At 46.3% G+C, this 7,281-nt stretch overlaps 1 pseudogene; it reads right to left on the bottom strand.

The window, feature by feature from the left end:
- Window positions 1–6,048: 6,048 nt before the first annotated feature.
- Window positions 6,049–6,217, bottom strand: LOC119443281 (U2 spliceosomal RNA; annotated as a pseudogene).
- Window positions 6,218–7,281: the final 1,064 nt, after the last annotated feature.

The following is a 7,281-nucleotide window of genomic DNA, read 5'->3' as shown; positions in this document are numbered from 1 at the left end:
AGCCGCCAGAAGTACACGCTGACGTGCTACGCCTACCCACCGTGTGGCATGCTGCATTTGTAGCTTCCCATGGCCGCACCAACCGACTCCACGCAATGCACCCCAATGAGCAGGGCGAGGCCTCGAAAAACGACGTGTGGCATACTTCCGACCGGATGCCGCCCCTCACCTTTTTTTTCTTTTTTTTTTACTGCCGGGAAGTCATGAACCTTATACAATATGTGCGCATGCGCTCGAGCAGGTCTTCTTGGTTTTCCTGTAAATACACTTTGCCCCCATAAGGGCGAAAAGCTTATCTAAAAAACTGTGGCTTCAATCCACGCTGTGAAGGTGGTTGGACAGCGAAGCTGTAAACTACACCCACAAATATTGTCCATTGTGACGTCACTTGAATTCACATACGGGGCTCTACAAAGAGTGAAACCGGAGACAAGCGAAATGTACTTAACCACACCTTTTATTACTTCACAACGACATATACGACTGCTTTATGATCGGTGCAATACACACTGAGAATATCAGTTCTCACTGTAGAGATATTCTTTGCTAAGGTTAAATCAATGCGTGATCGATAAATGGTGGTTGGTTGAGTTTTAAAGTTAGAATTAGCCCCCTTGAAATTGGCCAACTGATCAGCGTGGTACTTGCGCTGTTTCATGGCGTTCTCTGCTTAACGTCGCCCCTCGTCATTTCGGCGGGCTTGTCGCTTACGCTCGGCTTCTCTGGCTGCATATGCTGGGTCCTGCCTAGCCTGTCGCTTGCACTCGGCGTCTTGTGCGATAGCTGCTGGGTTTTGCCTACGATGCTGTTGAGCGAGACGGTTTTGTTCTTTTTGTCGAGCATTGCCAGCACGATTCGTGGTCGTCAGCGCCGACAGGTTATCTATCACCAAGTCCACGTCCGTTTCAAATTTTTCAAATACAGCAATCACTCAACCCATGTCAGGAAACTAAGGTGAGGGACATCGGCAAGCAAGGCCACTGATGTTACAAAAGCAAACATCCTCCATCAAATACGGCACCGACGATCATAACAGGGTGAGCAAGACACGCATAGAAAAAAAAAAACTCGTTAGACTTGCGTGTTACCATGGATGATTGTCAGTTGAGTCAATTAGTTGACGCAGCTGCTGATTGTTCAGTCAAGCAACGCACTCGGAACATAACTGAAGAATGTTTTGATTCCGTGGAGTGGACCCAAGTTACGGCAGGCGGAAACCTCATTACGCCCCTCGGAAGAAGCGCAGGAACAATTGTAATTTCAAGTTTTTCCGGTATCGCTGATTTCATTATACTTTCGGAATTTTGAGATGAGGGTGGAGTACAGAGGATGGAGTTCTTGCTAGCAAACGGTGCCATAATCAACTTGCTGAATGCTAGTGTGTTTTTATCGATGAAGCAGGCTTTAATCGATGAAGCAGGCTTTAGGTAAGCATGAATCGGAAGAGACAAAACACGCCAGCCTTACGCGTTATCGACGATGACGTAACAGTGTCGCCACGATAGAATGTGACTCTTCGCGTAAGAAATGACGCATACGATGACTCCGAAGGTGTAGCGGATGCCAACGTGAAACTACTGCTCAAGAAAGGTACTTCTGCAGTACATGGCATTGCTCATCTACGCGGGGTGCAATGCCATGTACTACAAGCAAAGTAAGGGAACTTCAGGATGTGGAAAGGAACCCAGCCATCAAATTTATATCCAGTTTTACTGTACTGATGACTTATGTGGCCTAGCATCAGGGCCACCTGCTACACAAGCGAACAATGGCGCCACCAGCATCAGTTTCCATCAGCTGAATCTGTCGCCAGCCCAGAAGCAAATAACAACAGGTTTCATAAATGACTTCGTAGAATGTTTCTTCATTTCGTCACGGTATGACGTAACGGGATCGCTAAACACCTTACAGTAAGCGGCGAAGCAACCGCATCAGTATACCAACACCCATAGCGAGCATCACCGAAGGAAAGAGGGTTTATAAAGAGTCATGCGCGAGACACGCTTTAAAACAATGTCATCCAGCAAAAAGACAGCACGTAGGCGTCGGCAGTAGTGCCGGTTCTGAACTGATCACCAAAAATTGAACAGCGCGACCAGACGTGGTGTATACCGCCTACCACATATCAGTGACAACTTAGATTGGCTATGGCCTACAAATAATTCTTCTCTTTGGATATTGAGGCGGAAAATGTGATAGACCACGAAAAAAAAGTCCGTCGCATGCCCCCGCGCGAGGGACACGTGTAAATGCAGAGCATAGTGGGGTTGCGTGGTGTTGGTGTTGTTGGTGTGGTGGTGGTGGTTATGGTGTGGTGGTGGTGGTCTGGGTTGAGAGAGAAGAGAGAATCGTAAGTAGGTAACGTAAAGTTGTTATTATTTTATTGGCATCACTGCGATTCTTATTATTAGTCGGCAGCGCGCCGCCTCACCGCTTTGTCTTCTGCCGCCGTGGACGAAGACGATGGTACGATGTTTTGAACTGGTGCTTCGGCGCTGATGTTGGATTGCGTCGAGGTACTAGTTGAAGGTCTTGCTTCCATCGCTTATCAACTGCGACCGCCGACGAACGCAAGAGAGCGCAGGAGTTGACGACTGGAGCCCGCGCCAACCCGCTTCATATTCCTAGCACGCGCGTTAGAGGGAGAGGGGGTGGAGAGAGGGCGCGCTATCACGCCAGCACCTGATGTTGCTACGGTGCTTGCAGCGCCGGAGCGCGACTCAACTACGACGCTTCGCGCGCTGCACATGTGCTGCAAGCGTGATGCGGGAGAGGAGGAGTGGGGGAGAGGCGCACCTGTGCTCGAGCTGTTGCGGACGGACGGCGCACGCTACATGTGAGTTAAGGCGGTGGTCCCACTCCGGCGGCACGAGCCCCCCGTTTTCAGTACTTTTGGTGTAACCGTGGCGGCTCTTTTACTTAGGATATAAATTTGTGGTATATACCATAAAAAGCTTAATTCTTGTAGATTCCAACTATATATAATATAAGGAAATTCATTAATGTGATTTAGAAATAAATGCTCAAGAACAAGCATGAGATACATGGTTTTTGCAAACTGTGTCTCAGTTGTGACCATATTTAGAAGAAACTACCGCACTTACTGCATTGCGGCTTGCTCTGTAGCTTTAGGACATATTTATCTAGTTCCTAGACGTAGCAAATTAATTTTTAATTTTTACTTTTTGGATAATTTGCTTTTGAAAATTGCCAAATATTGCAATCTTCTGTTGTAAACAGCCCGGCAACTACATGCTCAAGGAAGCTAAATTTTGGATAATGTAGAGTTCAAGGAATTTCCATTTAGGACACAAAATTTCATTCATGTAACTTTATTAGTTTTAAAGGGCAGCTTCGCAGCTTTATTACCTTCCCGCAAAACTGGGCAAGAATAAAACCAGAATTCTAAATATTGCTTAATTTCGGCCGCATTATTAGGAAAGCTAATAAAGTAACATGAATGAAATTTTGCGTCCTAAATGTAAATTCTTTGAACTCTACTTTATCCAAAATGTAGCTTCCTTGAGCATGTAGTTGCGGGGCTGCTTACAACAGAAGATTGCAATATCTGGCCATTTTTAACAGCAAATTATCCAAAAAGTAAAAATTCAAAATGATTTTGCTACGTCTAGGAACTAGATAATTATGTCCTAAAGCTACAGAGCAAGCCGCAATGCAGTAAGTGCGGTAGTCTCTTCTAAATATGGTCACAACTGAGACACAGTTTGCAAAAACCACGTATCTCATGCTTGTTCTTGAGCATTTATTTCTAAATCACATTAATCAATTTCCTTATATTATATATAGTTGGAATCTAAAAGAATTAAGCTTTTTATGGTTTATACGACAACTTCATATCTTAAGTAGAAGAGCCGCCACGGTTACTCCAAAAGTACTGAAAACGGGGGGCTCGTGCCGCCGGAGTGGGACCGCCACCTTAAAGAAATGCTCTGCATTTAAAAGCAACGTTTGTGATTCCAGACGAATTGTGCGAGTTTACTGCATCCATTCAGCCTGTTTTGTGCACTGGCGACGTTCCAGGGTACGATAGACAATGTCCTCTCTTTACTGAAATGACAGTCGCGCTTAGGCACTTGGGTGAGCTCGAGTAGCATTTAAGCAGCGCGCAGAGCGACTGCGTTTATTGCTCAAAGCTATCCACTCAGCAGGTCTAACAACTGAATCAGTAAAGTGCCAGTTGGCATTCGAAGAGCTTCATTTTGTGGCACATGAAATCAGTGCTCAAGGTGTTGGCCTGCACTCAAGACAATATTTCTGAAGGCAGAAGACGAAAAGTCAGTCGAGCAATTTTTTCGGTATATGGGCTCATTTCACTATATTTATAAAGACATCTCAAAAATCGCTCAGCCTCTAAGAATACTCACGAAATAGGACGTATCTTCACGTTTGATACTGAGCAAAACATTTACTTCAGTTGTTTAGCACTCAGTGTACAAACCTTATCTCTTCAAATAAAAGAGCAGAGATGTGCGAGTATGCGAACTATTCGTTGCCTTGGAGGATGCCTACTGCCTTTCTGTCGCCTCTAAGTCTTGTTTGTCACTATGTGGACTAGCCCTTGAAGCTCTGTCGGTCTGAATGCTCTTAGTGCTCAGGTCTGAGTGCTCAGGTCTGAGTGCTCTTAGGACTGCGCCACACACAGCCATTATGGCAACACTAAATACAGCAAAGTGTGGTTCACCTATCTTGCATAATACCGGTACAATGCCGACATGGTATATCACTATAGGAACGCCTGTACTTTGCTGAGGTGTACTTAGTGCTCTCAATCAGCGCATTAAAAATATCGCAGAGCAAGTTTATTTCTTTGGCCATGTAAAACACACTACGTCGCGTAGGAAATGCTATAACTTACTCGGTAGAGATCTTATGTCCATGTGTTGGTCATCCTCTCCATCGTGCGGAACCCAAAGCTGGTTTATTCTGAAAAACAAGTCAGAAGACACGCGTCCAATATGGAGCGCACACGCCTTTACCCAATCAATAGGTCAGAGTAAATGTAAACTCACAAAGATATTGCATGTTGGGGGTAATGTGCTCCAATTCAGTTAGCTTAGCTTACTGTAATAAATAAACATCGTTCAGTATTTTAAAAGCCATCAAGAAGTTCGAAGAACTGCACGATGTCCAGCCAAAGGAGGACAAGAAAGGGATCACAAAATTGTAACACCGAATGTCGCTGGTGAAGCTTGAGCATCAACTGCAAGTTAAAAATTCTCTAGGGTCTCGGAGTTCTCTGAGCGAGAGTGTTAAACAAAAGTTGGTGCATTCTCCGTAGCAGGTAGGAGTTAGTTCTACTCAATTTCTCAGGATCACGTGTGCGAAGAATTAACATACTTAACATTAATTAGTTAATTATTACCATAATTAACTGTGAGGGCGTGAGGTTGCAGAAGGGCAGTTGTGTGTCAGTAAGTCACTCAATGTAACATTTATTTTACTGTAATATTTTACTTGCAATCGGCGTTTCTCGCGTAACACGGCAAATGAATAATCTAAATGGATGTGATCAGAGTTTCACCACGCTACTCGAAAGAGCGAGAGATACAAGCTTTAACGATTTGCTGGAGGTGTTAGTCTGGCTGTTCGCCTGACATGCTACTGCAGGTACTGGTTGTCGATTATGATATCGTCATCATCATCAGCAGCAGCAGAAGCCTGTTTTACGTCCACTGCAGGACGAAGGCCTCTCCCCGTGATCTCCAATTAGCCCTGTCTCGCGCTAGCTCATTCCTACTTGCGCCTGTAAATTTCCTAATCTAATCTCCCCGCCTAGATTTATGACGTCCTTGACTGCGCTTCCCTTCTTTGGCACCCATTCTGTAACTCTAATGGTCCAACGTTTATCTACCTTACATGGCCTGTCCAGCTCCATTTTTTGTTCTCTTAATGTCAACAAGAATGTCGGCTATCCCCGTTTGCTCTCTGAACCACACCGTTCTCTTCCTGTCTCTTAACGTTACGCCTAACATTTCGCAGCGAAGCTGTATATAGCTAGTTTCCAGCTGATTGATGTCCGTGGACCAGAAACCATGGGCCGATCCAGAAGATCGTGCAATACCGGGCCGACCCGCGGCGGATGTGAAGCAGGCTTCAAGCACTCCGCCAACTTGCAAATATCTTGGGTCCAAATACAACCCGTATCAGATATTAAGCTGATAAGAACAAATACTACACTTTGACCCGCGTCGGCTATGTCTACGTTCGCACCATACACGTGTACGCTAACCCGCCTGACCCCTCTTTTGATAGGTAACTTTCTACTTTTCTTGTGGAGACCCAAGATTGCTGTGCAATCCTTGTAGATATTTGCCAATATATTCACGTTGTAGTGGGGAAGAGAGTCAGCAGCCATTGAGAGAGGATGACGAAGTCCAGCAGCCCGGAGAGCGCGAGACAGCGACCGACGCTCTTGAACCAAGGCTGTTGCGTAGCCCTAACTTTTTGTAATTAAACCCCCTCACAGATTGGTGGAGGTGCTGGGTATTCTACCAGTCTCCCAACCTGGAACTACGAAGCCGTACCTTACCTCCAGCGTCAGCGATGCCGGAAGAAACCACCACGCAAGGCTCCTCCCAGACTCAAGCCACCGTCTGTCCCGGCGTCCTGCCTCAGCGTCACCCACCGATATTCAGCGCGACTGACGATCAAGACGTCCAGGACTGGTTGACAAGTTATCAGAGGGTGAGCGCAGTCAACAAATGGGACGATGCAACTAGGCTGACCAATGTAATCTTTTACTTGACCGGCGTCGCCAGTCTCTGGTTCCGGAACCACGAGGCGGAGATTAATAACTGGGCGTCGTTCAAGACAACGTTTTCGGAAATTTTCGGCCGCCCCGCGGTACGCAAACTCCGCGCAGAACAGTGACTTCGTGAACGCGCTCAACAACCCGGTGAGAACTTCACCAGCTATATTGAAGATGTCGTCGACTTGTGTAAGCGTATAAACCCGTCGATGCACGAGTCAGACATGATCAAGCAAATCCTCAAAGGAATAGCTGATGACGCATTTCAAATGCTATTGGCAAAAGACCCACAAACCGTCGCCGATGTTGTCAGCTTGTGCCATAGTTTCGACGAATTGAGCAAGCAACGCGCCCAAACTCGCCGCCCTCTGGAACAGAACGACTCGATCGCGGCGTTGACTTTGGGCGACCAGAATGCACCGTTGCTTCAGATCAAGCAGTTCGTACGTGAGGAGGTCGCCCGACAGCTCTCCATTTTATCGAGCACGCGCGAGCCAGCCCTGGCTCAACAT

This window comes from Dermacentor silvarum, chromosome 2 (genome assembly GCF_013339745.2).
Source record: "Dermacentor silvarum isolate Dsil-2018 chromosome 2, BIME_Dsil_1.4, whole genome shotgun sequence".
In the NCBI taxonomy this organism is placed as follows: Eukaryota; Metazoa; Arthropoda; class Arachnida; order Ixodida; family Ixodidae; genus Dermacentor; species Dermacentor silvarum.
Note: the sequence above shows the minus strand (reverse complement) of the source record. Positions and strands in the feature narration are given on the sequence as shown.